Source organism: Peromyscus californicus, unplaced genomic scaffold (genome assembly GCF_007827085.1).
Source record: "Peromyscus californicus insignis strain IS unplaced genomic scaffold, ASM782708v3 Scaffold_13__1_contigs__length_99412109, whole genome shotgun sequence".
In the NCBI taxonomy this organism is placed as follows: Eukaryota; Metazoa; Chordata; class Mammalia; order Rodentia; family Cricetidae; genus Peromyscus; species Peromyscus californicus.
Window position 1 is genome coordinate 35,627,934 of NW_026294424.1, and position 12,590 is coordinate 35,640,523.

The following is a 12,590-nucleotide window of genomic DNA, read 5'->3' on the forward strand; positions in this document are numbered from 1 at the left end:
ATCTGTATCCAGCCTTCCTCCCAAGGCTCAGGGGACATCTCAGAAGAGGCAGCTGAAAACAATGTAATGAGGATAGAAGGAGTGTCTGTGGAGTGCTATCTTCTCAACAGGGCATGACTGTTACACACATGGGATCACAGCATTTACGGTTATTTACAGAAGACCTATGCAAAATCAAGTTGGCTAAAAAATTCGCGTGCCAGGCAGCGGTGGTGCATGCCTTTAATCCCAGCACTCGGGAGGCAAAGCCAGGTGAATCTCTGTGAGTTTGAGGCCAGCCTGGTCTACAGAGCAAGCTCCAGGACAGGCACCAAAACTACACAGATAAACCCTGTCTCGAAAAACAGAAAAAAAAAAAATTCCAGCATGTGGGGTGAGGGGCATCTGAGGTCCAACAAGCTGAGGACCTATTGGCAGCTGATGACTCCTGGAGAGTTACTTTTCTTTGTGGAGTAAGTTGACCATGTTCTAGTGAATTTTGCCACGCTCATGTGCACATGGGTAGCACTAATTGGACTCAGTAGGTTATATAAGAAAAAGGAGAACTTACATTTGGGTGTGGGGGGTGAATTTGAGGTCCTTCAGGAAAGTTGGAGTAAGGTCATGAGAGTAGATCAAAATACTATATATATATATATATATATATATATATATATATATATATATATATATATATATATATAAAATTTTATAATAATACAAAAGAGAAAGTACTAAAACTAATTATTTATACTCACTGATCTCTTAGGAATAAAGAACTTTCTGAAACAAAGTAACATTTGCTGATTTTCTGGAAGTCCTGAGTTCTTATACCCCAAGGTTTAATACTGAAGAAGAAAATGATTCTACACAGAGAGTAATCAAAACTACAGTGTGTCTGGATGTTCATTCTGGTGTGTGTGTGTGTGTGTGTGTGTGTGTGTGTGTGTGTGTGTGTGTGTGTGTATAGGGGTGGTTGTGGGTGTGTGTAAAATTTATTAGGAATTACACCTAAGATACATGACTTATACTCTATCAAGAAAAAAAATACTCTTCCCTGTTATTCACTTTTACCTACTACAAAATTTTAGCTGTGTTTTGATGTTGACATAGCATTTCAAAATAAATTACACTATGCTATAGGGAGAAGTATCTTAATCCTTTTCATTTCAGAAAACATAACTGAAATAAATGTGATTACTAGCATGGATTGAGGGATTTCTCTGTGTAAGGCTTTGATTAAAGTACCTTATGGACTTTAAGATAGTTAACCTTCACATCAAGTGCATAGACACAATTGATAACCATTAACGCTGGTATAACAGTATCATGCCTGGGTAACATTACTCAAATTTATCTGACAAGAAACCTGAAATGCAGAGTATCTGTGAAACCTGCTTGTCACTATCTACTTGTCTGATTATTGGACTTAGAGAGTGTAGACCAAGGTGCTCAGGCTCCCTGAGGAGACTGTGAACTACTCCATGACATTGATGTTATCTACAGGTCTCATTCACATTTGTAACTAGAAGATCAAAGTTTATTTCTAATTTAAACTTGGGCATTTTTACGAGTCTGCTTTTTCATTTCACATTCCTGGTAGCAATTGTAGTATTCAAACATATTTAACATCATTTCTTTCTTTATAGTCTAGCCATAAGTGAGGAAGTAAAATTACCATCTCCTCTTCCTGTGTGTCACAGGGCACAAGTTCAGGGTAAACAAAGAAGTCACACTAGGGTTGTGGCAGCAGTTAGCAGAAAAACATAGACTGAAACGCAAGACACAAAATTCTTAAGGCCATGGCGTTGGCGGTCTGTGGATTATTGGGACCTAATGTCACTGTGAGTGTGCTATGTCTAGAGATGTCTTAACAAACTGCTGTTACAAGTACTAGGAACAATGGGTTTATAAAAAGCCATAATATATTTCCCATGTTTGTTGAGACTATAAGCCCAAGTCAGAGTGTTGCCTTGGAAGGGTCTTAAGTTCTTCTCCAAGGATCTCGATGGCTTACCTTTTTCACTCTGGGTGTGTCAGGAAAAAAAAACAATGGCAGCCAACTGCAAGTTTAGCCTCTTCTCATAAGGGAACTAGTTCCAATACAAGAGTTACAGCCTCATGACATAGTTACCTCTCCAAATGCCCAAATATAAATCCCATCATCTCATTAGGATTAGGTTTTCAACAAGAACTCTGAGAGGACACACACACATTAAATTTAATCAATGTGATATAATCTCTAACTTTGTCTTAATAAAATGATAAATTAGACACATCAAAGTGACCCAGAGTTTATCTACACACAATCAATGGTTCTCACACCACTTATAATGCTGGGAGGAAATAACATAGAAATAGACAAGATGTGAGATTCTTATAAAGTGTAGAGATCTATGGGTGAGAAGGGGTCCATCTTTGCATTCTTCAACTTCTCTTTACTAGAACAAATTGTTGCTTGAAGGAATTAAGTGAGCATATAAAGAGTAAAGGGTTTCTTGACCTCGTGATTTTACAGCTCCCTTCCAAGATTGGGAGAGCAGTGCTTTAGGCCTCTAATGAGTCAGCACATGGTGTGAACATATGTAGAAGAAACAGTTCCTTTTGTGAGCCAGGACCCCAAAGCTACAACGAAATGAGATACTAGCCTTTGGACCTAAGAGACACCCACCCCCCATACTGCAACCCATCTACTAAAAGCATCTTAACCCTTCCAGAACTTCCTGACCCAACTCCAGGGACCACACAGGGCTGTTTGGGGAAAGACACAGTATAATAACCTAGAGCAGCTACCAAAATCGTTTTCTTTTGGCAAATAAGTATCAGTGGCATTCTGACAATGCCTGCAGCTAAGAGATTAAGGCTCATAGAGAGCAAGGGAGTCTCTGTTGGATGTCCCTGGACTCCTGTTGGAGCAGCCTGAGAAATGATTTGATATGTAATGGTTAGTGAAACATTCTCTATTAGCCTCATGGGCTGTTGATTCTTTTGGAAGTTAGTTCAACTTCAAAATTAGCTGAAACACAGCCTCTCTTCTGCACCAAGGTCATAAGCTGATCTATTTCACTTGCAAATTGTCTACAGTTAACTTTAACAGTCAAAATGTGCTCTTGCAGACTCATGCCCAGTTTAGAGGCCTATTGTTCAACCTTGCTGAAGTTCTGCAGCCAATTCGTGGGTTCAGTTCCATTTTTTCAATCTGTTTTCTCCTCTATCCTGATCCATCTAGTTCTTCCAACTACAGATCCCAAACATAGACTTTCAGTTTTTACAGTTGTCCACAGGTATTTCCTTAGTATTTCCCTTCAGAGCAAAGCAACTAAATTTAGATGTTTCTCTTTTAGACTTTCCAAATTCTCCAGGCTGGAGGATTTTAAATGCTTGTCTGGGTCACAGAGTCTGATAAGCACATACAACTTTCAGTTTGAGAGATTTTCTCTTCTACACAAGACTGGACTGTTATATAAAAATTGCAGGCAATTCTTTTTTTTTTTTTAAAGTGGGATGCCTGTAGATGCAAAGGTGCTTGTGTATGCTGAGGCATAACAAGTTTATATACCCCCCCCACCTCCCCCTGCTGTTTGGCTAAGCTGATGTCTTCTTCATCATCAGCTTTTACAGACCTTAACATAAGTAAAATAAGCTTATAGTCTTCAACCAACTCTTACCATCTGATCATCTTTTATCTCTGATCATTCCTGCAATTTTATATCTTGTCCTTTCATGTTTTTACTGCCCTTTTCATGAGGCAGAATGACTTTCACTTCCAAAAAAAGAGTATGGTGATGACACACTCGTTGTTTTTCCTAGTTGCTATGCCATCCTGATGACTGGTGAACATTTACTGCTCATGATTATTCATGTTATATCAACTGATGGAACAAGCAATTGTAACCGGGTATAACTTTAAACATGTGATAGCATGCGACAATGGATAAGATGTAAATAGGAAAATAAACTGTCTTTCCTTGCCAAAGACCACAGGAATCCACAAGTTGTGCTATCTACAGTGAGTGGGATATTCTTAGGCAAAGACTCAGTTATCTACAATTGCTCTTTGAAAGTTCACTCCTTGTCCTTAAACTTCTTGTCCCTTAACATTTAAATATTCCCTCCTTTGGCTTCTCTGCTTCATATCTATTCATTGATCTTTGGCTCTAATTGTTTTCTTGTGGAAAATTCATCACCAAACCCACTGTGAGAGTTTGGGGCAAAGAGGACAAGGTCAGCATGTACTTTGTGCTCAATACCTGGCTTGGGCCTGGGCATATGCAGTATTCTTTGAATACCTGTCAAATGATTTTACAGAAGACATCATACATTCCTCCAAGGAACACTCAGAAATTGGGTAATGGGTCTTTTTTAGCAAGATGGGAGCATTCAGTTTCTTGAAAATATTGAAAGGCCATTTCCTGAACCCTGATGTGCTCCATTCTCTTGGGTCCTTGAGATTTCTGTAAGAGAGAAAATTGAAACGGGATCAGTTCAGACAGTTATACAAAAGGGATATCTCTGATGGGAACATAAAGAAAGAGAAAGGACTGTCAGAGAAGAAACAGAATAAAAACTAGAGGTAGTCGGAGTTGGAGAATAAGAATGGCGACAATTAAGGCTTGTTCTTTGTCTAAATTGAATAACTATTGTGGGAAGAACACAGTGATTCTCTAAGGAAAAATGGCTGAACCCACTCAGAAAAAATGACAAGTTTCTCAGATAGTAATACTGAAGATCCAAGAAGCACTGGAGATTAGAGTCCATTCTGAGCTTACATAGTGTGCCAGAGAACTTTGAAATGAGCAATTTACCTGTATCTTTTCTTAAGACTGAGATAATTTTCATATCAAACCATGAAAAATATGAAAACTGGCACATGTATTTCAATTTCACTTATGAACATATGAGCACACTTGTAAAAAATTTATGCAAAATATTAGGAAGTTGATTCCAGTAATATATGATCAAAAAAGGACTGATTTATTTATTTCTTCATATTATAAAAGCTTGAAAGCAATTTCCCCTAGTTGATCCATTAAAGGGCAAACACAGTAAATGGAGTTAAGAAATGCACTGGCTAATTAAAATTGTGCAGAAACATAGAATATTTTGAAACATATATGGGTAAATACTTTTTATTTGATTTTTGAGACATGGTTTCTCAGTGTAGCTCTGGCTGTCTTGGAACTCACTCTGTAGACCAGTGTGGCCTCAAACTCAGAAATCTGCCTGTCTCTGCTTCCTGATTGCTGGAATTAAAGGCATGTACTACCATACCCAGCTGCATAAATTCTTTTATAACTCTAGATTTCAGAAGATAGCATGCACAGATGCTCTAATTACCTATGTTAAAGTCCAGTTCAAAGATACCACAAAACATTGCAAGCAAGTCCATGTATTTTCAATGCATATAGCCTACATAGGAACTAGATTGAAGTTTATACAATCTCTGGCCCACACTTGGGTTTATCTTGTGGTCACAGAGGTTAGCACATGCTTATTTATTTTTTTAGGTAATAATCAACTGCTATGTATATGTCATTTTGCTGAGGTACTGAAAAGGCAATGAGGTGTCAAGCATCTGCTACAGTCTTTCATCTTTTGGGCACTGAAACCATTTTTCTTGTAGGTATCAGGCCAGAGTGTGAGTATAGAGGAGAGAATGGAACCCTTATATTCCTTTGAAGTATAATATGGTATTGACAATATCCATCCCAAAGTTCAATGTTTCTTAGTTTAGGTTGTGACTGAAACAGTCCACATAGGAAAGAACTTTAGATGCTTTCTGAATGTTCAGCCATGAGAGTGGGTGCTGCCACTGGGTTGCCAGTGCCACTGACACATGCTGGCTAAAAGCTTATAAGATACAAACTCCTTATCTATACTTGGAAAAGAAGAAAAGAGACTACTCTGAGTCATAACTATGTAAGCCTGGAATCAGATTCATCATATTCATATTTATCATAAATTAGAGATTTCTGAAACTGTCTATCCTACAGCTGCATAGACTTAAGATGTCTGGTTCCTCAAGGCTTGCCCAGGGTTTGGGAGAAAACATAACCCTCACCTTAGCTTATTAATATCTTTATTTCATATATTTTAATAATACTTAGTTTTACTTTTGTAGTATGTATGTGAGTGTGTATGCATATAAACACAATATTCTTTAATATTAGGAAGCTAAGATAGCTTCATTGCACACAATACATTTCCCTAGTGTTTTTATACATACTTTGCAATACCAGTAAATGATCATTGTGTTTATAAATGTGGTAATTTTCACAGCCATATAATTACTCTGATATATATATATATATATATATATATATATATATATATATATATGTGTGTGTGTGTGTGTGTGTGTGTGTGTGTGTGTGTGTGTATTCTTCTGAATCTTTATGATCTATGATACTAGTGTTTATGATATTTATAATATTATTTATGGAGTTGTAAAGTGTCTGAAATTCTTAGCAATAACTTCCAGCACTCCTTTTCCTATAAAGGCAATATACAGCAAGCCAACAACCAACATCAAACTATATGGCAAGAAACTCAAAGTGATTCCAATAAAACCAGGAACAAGACAAGGTTGTCCACTCTCTCCATACCTAGTCAATATAGTACTTGAAGTTCTAACTAAATCAATAAAACAACAAAAGGACATGATGGGGATACAAATTGGAAAGGAAGAAGTCAAACTTTCACTATTTGCAGATGTTATGATAGTATACATAAGGAAATCCCCGAATTCTACCAGGGAACTCCTATAGCTGATAAACACCTTCAGTAATGTGGCAAGATATAAGATTAACTCAAAAAAAAATCAGTAGCCTTCCTATATACAAATGATAAATTGGATGAGAAACAAATTAGAGAAACATCACCCTTTACAATAGCTACAAATAACATAAAATATCTTGGGGTAACTCTAACCAAACAAGTGAAAGACCTGTATGACAAGAACTTTAAGTTTTTGAAGCATGAAAGTTGGATCAATGGCTGTGGAGCCTGCATGGTGAGACAGTTGTGTAGCTTGACCTGCTTGGGGGACCCGAGGTGGTGGGATTAGAATCCAACCCTGGTGCATGAGCATGCTTTTGGAGCCCACTACCTATGATGGGACACCTTTCTCAGCCTTGAGGCAAGGGGAGGGGCTTGGACTTGCCTCTACTGGATGTGCCTCCTCATGGGAGGCCTTGCCTTCTTGTGGGGAGGGGTGAGGATGGGTTGGGAGGGGGAGGTGGGGAGGTGGGAGGAGGGAAGAGGGGGACCTTTGATTGGTATATAAAATGAAATGAAAATTTTTCATAAAAAAACAAAGTGAAAAGAAAAAGAAATTGAAGAAGATATCAGAAAATGGAAAGATTTCCCATGTTCTTCGATAGGTAGGATCAACATAGTAAAAAATGGCAATCTTACCAAAAACAATCTACAGATTCAATGCAATCCACATCAAAATCCCAATGTAATTCTTCACAGACCTTGAAAGAACAATACTCAACTTCATATGGAAAACAAAAACCCAAGATAGCCAAAACAATCCTATACAATAAAGGAACTTTGAGAGGCATCACCATCCCTGACTTCAAGATCTACTATAGAGATATAATAATAAAAACATCTTGGTATTGGCATAAAAACAGACACATTGCTCAATGGAATCAAATTGAAGACCTTGACATTAATCTACACACCTAGGAACATCTGATTTTTGACAAAGAAGCCAAAATTATGCAATGGAAAAAAGAAAGCATCTTCAGCAAATGGTGCTGGCATAACTGGATATCTACATGTAGAAGAATGCAAATAGGTCCATATCTATCACCATACACAAAACTCAAGTCCGAAAGGATCAAAGACCTCAACATAAATCCACTTATACTGAACCTCATAGAAGAGAAAATGGGAAGTAGCCTTGAGCGCATTGGCACAGGAGTCCACTTCCTAAATATAACAGCATTAGCACAGACACTGAGAGCAACAATTAATAAATAGGACATCCTGAAACTGAGAAGCTTCTGTAAGGTGAAGGATACTGCCAATAAGACAAAAAGGCAGCCTACAGAATGGGAAAAGATCTTTACCAACCCTACATCTGATAGAGGGCTGATCTCCAAAATATATAAAGAACTCAAGGAACTAGACAGCAAAATATCGAATAATCCAGCTAAAAATGGGCTATAGAGCTAAACAGAGAATTCTCAACAGAAGAATCTCAAATGACTGAAAGACATTTAAGGAAATGTTTAACATCTTCAGCAACCAGGGAAATGCAAATCAAAACAACTCTTGAGTTACCATCTTATATCTGTCAGAATGGCTAAGATCAAAAACACAGATGACAGCTTATGTTGGAGAGTATGTGGAGAAAGGGGAACACTCTTTCTACTGGTGGGAAAAAATCCTATACAGCCACTCTGGAAATCAGTATGGCAGTATCTCAGAAAATTGGGAATCAACCTCCCTCAAGACCCAGCTATACCACTCTTGGGTATATACCCAAGGAATGCTCAATCATACCATAAGGACACATGCTCAACTATGTTCATAGCAGCATTTTTCATAATAGCCAGAAACTGGAAAGAACCTAGATGCTCTTCAATGGAAGAATGGATAAAGAAAATGTGGTATATTTATACAATGGTGTATATACTCACTCATAAGTGAATATTAGATGCAAATCAAAGGATAACCAGGCTACTACAATCCACAACCCCAGAGAAGCTAGGTAAAGAGGAGAACACTAAGAGGGACACACATGGATCACCCAGGAAGGGGAAAAGTTTAAGATCTACTGGGTAAACTGGGAGTGGGGAATAGAGGAGAGAGGATGGGAGGGGATGGGAGGAGATGGGGGGATGGGAAGTGGGAACATGGGGGAGAGACAGGGAGGGAGAGCAATGCAAGAGATATCCTGACAGAGTGTACCATCAAAGGGATGGGGAGAAATCTGCAGCTAGGGAAAACCCAGGAACTCACACGATCGGTTGTCCCCTACTAAGACTCATAGCAATGGTGAAGAGAGTGCTTGAACTAGCCTTCCCCTGCATTCAGATTTGTGTCAACCCTAATTGTCATCATAGAACCTACATCCAGTGACTGATGGAAGCAGATGCAGAAACCCACCGCCAAACACTTGGCCAAGATCCTGGAGTTCAGTTGAAGATAAAGAGGAAGGATTATAAGAGCAAGGAGGGTCAGAATAATGATGGGAAAAACCACAGGAATAGCTGACCCAAGCTAATGGGAGCTCATGGACTCTAGACTGACAGCTGAGGAACCTGCATTGGACCAAACTAGGCCCTCTGAATGTGGGTAAATGTTGCATGGCTTGATATGTTTGTGGATCTCCTGGCATGGGACCAGGATTTATCCCAGGTACAAGAACTGGCTTTTTAGAGCCCATTCCTTATGGTGTGATGCCTTACTCAGCCTTGATGCAGGGGAGAGGGGCTAGGCCTGGCCCCAACTTGGTATGCCAGCCTATGTTGACTACCCAAGAGAAACCTTACCCTCTATGAGGAGGGAATGGGGGTGGGATGGGAGGAGTGGGGGGAGTGGGAGAAGGGGAGGGAGCAGGAACAGAGGTTGGTATATAAAAGGAAAGAAATTTTTTAATAAAAAATTATTTAAAAAAGAAGTAATGAAACAGTCATAACAATAATAAACAAAGATTTCAGAATGCTTGGTATATGGGATATTTTAAAATATTCTGTATGGTGACCTAGACATGACCAGTCATGCATTGCAGTTCACAGACAAATCACCTAAGCAAGCAAGTCAGAGGCAGGATGTGACACCAGGTCTTGAACCTGCCCCACCCCAAGTCCTATCCTCATCACTCTAAGTCAGTTGAGTGTTCTGAATCTTACTGTGGAAAACTAATACTTCCTTCCATGCTCCTTCAGGATCTTTATACTCATAGAGGAGGAACTAAACAAAGCAGCACATAATTACCCAGGAATAATGTTATTTCTCTCATTCATATAGACACCTGTTCACTTGCTGGGGCATACACACTTAAAGAGACACAACAGTTCCCTGGAAACTGCGCAGGTAACAGGCATGAAACTATGGCAGAATATCTTGGACACATTAGCTGATGTAGTAAGCAGGCTCAGCATTTTGAGCAATACACAGGAAGAGAACATTGGGAGATAATGACATAGATATGCTGATTTAACATTCAGTTAGAAGGATTTTCATGTTTCTTTAGAAAAGGAACATAGGATATTTTAAGCAAAAATTATGTGTGGTTCTGATGAAAGCAGAAGCATTGGTTATCACTTTTCCGAGTTTGAGGAGTATATCACTTAGCTCCTGTCTACTTCATATCTCCAAAGTTCTTATCTCTGCATTTCTTATTTCAAGTTTAATCACTGAACCTTTTTAAAAAATAGTTGTGTGTGTATATAATCTTGGCATAGTAATAAATATAAATGTTTGATATATCCCATCTCTCATACCTTATATTAGTAAGTAACAATTTGGTACTTACTAACATTTATAAATATAAGGCATTTTGTGTTTATATGCTTACAAGCATACATGTAATATACACACTGAGCAGGTTGTATTTTGTATTTAGAAGTATGGTACATATGTATGCTTGTATGTAACAACAGTTAATGAAAAAGAGTCCATGGATATGAAAGAGATGAAGGGGGAGTATATGGTAGGCTTTGGTGGGAGGAAAGCAAATTGGGAAATGATATAATTATGTTATAATTCCAACAATAAAAGAAATAATTAAAAAAAAACAACTCAGAACTAGAGATGATGGTACACACCTGTGATCTCAGCACTCAGGTGCAAGAGGCAGGAAGCATTATAAATTCTACATTAGCCCGGGCTTCATCATAAGACCTTGTCTCAAAGAAAAACCAGACAGCTGAGCTTATGTGTATTTGTGGACACTATCATCTATACAGAATTATCAGTTATTATTAGTTAGGCATATATAACAAAGAATTTAACACCAGCCCATCAAGTCACCAAATACAGTTCAGCGCACACATAAAGGAGCTGGAATGCAACCATGCATCTTTGTCTCTAAATCTTAAGTTCTCTAGGAACTCTCTAGGAGTCTCAGTGCCTATTCTATAGGGAGCATGTCAAGACCACAGCAAAGGGCAGCCTATCTATGACATTCTTATCAGTTTCCTTTCATACTTATTCAATATTCCAGAAATATTGAGCCTCTCCCTGTCATATCATCTGACAAAGTTAACCTTACTGCCCTATGCCAATGATATATTCACTCTGTCACCAGAGCACATATGTCTGGGCACTGACCAAAGTCCATCTATGAAACTGGATAATATCACTTTTGCTTTTTTTCTCAGAATATTTAAGTACTTTCTCTGGTCCTTAAAAGTTGAAAAAATAAAATAAAGAAATATTTTTTGCACAAAGTATAACCTGGGCTGAAAGTATTAGTTATTCATCATGCAATAAATTAACTATAAAAATATTTTCACACTTCCAAATACAGGTTTAAAGGTTTAAAACCTTAGTTATGGAACCCATCTACATCTTTTCACAAAGATACAGAAAAAACTCAGTCAACTTTTAAAACTTTCTCTAGTGTGAGGGCATATCTAATTTCTTTCAATTAGCGTTACCTAGCCCCTGACAAGTACTAACAAAAGGTAAAATAAGTGTGTATAGTATATGGAAGCAGACATCAACAGCAACCTTAGCAGGAGGAGCTTGGTGAAACAACTCTCCCTGAAGTCACTTTTTTCCCCATTTCCAGCAGCATTGATTGCCTTTCACATTGCCTTCAGAGACGCACATTTTCTCATAGTAAATATGTTCTGATTTCATGTGATGAAATTAAATGCACTGTAAAAGTTTTCATATCTCAAAGTATTTTTAAAAATCACTTTGATCTCCTAATGTGTTGTCTTGTAAAAGGGTTTGGAATCCACAGACCTAGATAGTAAAGATTTCCCATAGCTATAGAAGTTTATAGAATGTAATATGTATTTTCATAAAATCAGTATTATTCTAGAATACCCTTCAGATAAGGTTATTCTCATTTGTATAAATCAGGAAGTTAAAAGTAGAAAGATGGCCACAAAATTTTCAGGATAAAAATCATGGGAAAGAAGTCACATGGAATATCTTTGTTCTTACTTCTGCAAACAAAAGAAAGACAGTCTTGAAGACACAGGCAGTTTAGAGCTGTCAATGGAACCTTCTTAATTCTCCTTTATTATTTTAAAATATTTTATTGTGCATAATTTATACACTTAAAATTATATTTTATTCAGATTTATATACATCTGAAAATCACTTTAGGTCAAAAGTTCATTAATGTCTCTAGATTCAGACATCTCACAATTTTGCACTTTGGTATACATAGAGTAAATGTTTATATTCCTGCCAACCAGGAATAAGTTACCAAGTCTCTATTTCATTCCAAGTTTGTGGAATTCACAGCTTTACTCTGAAATAGCTTCTGTGGTCTAGTGTAGTGCATGAAAATGGCCAGTCACCCAGTGACAACGTGGAAATGCCATCACCCGCTGTGCCATACTGTGCATACTGTGCAAGCTTAGAAGAGAAAATAACTGAGCAAAAGGACACCAAAGGGAGTTCAGTAGAAA

The 12,590-nt window shown here is 37.8% G+C and overlaps 1 long non-coding RNA gene across 1 annotated transcript in view; it reads left to right on the plus strand.

The window, feature by feature from the left end:
- Positions 1–12,590, plus strand: part of LOC128108865 (uncharacterized) — a 194,028-nt gene that overhangs the window by 133,113 nt on the left and 48,325 nt on the right. The gene's annotated exons all lie outside the window — the stretch shown is intronic.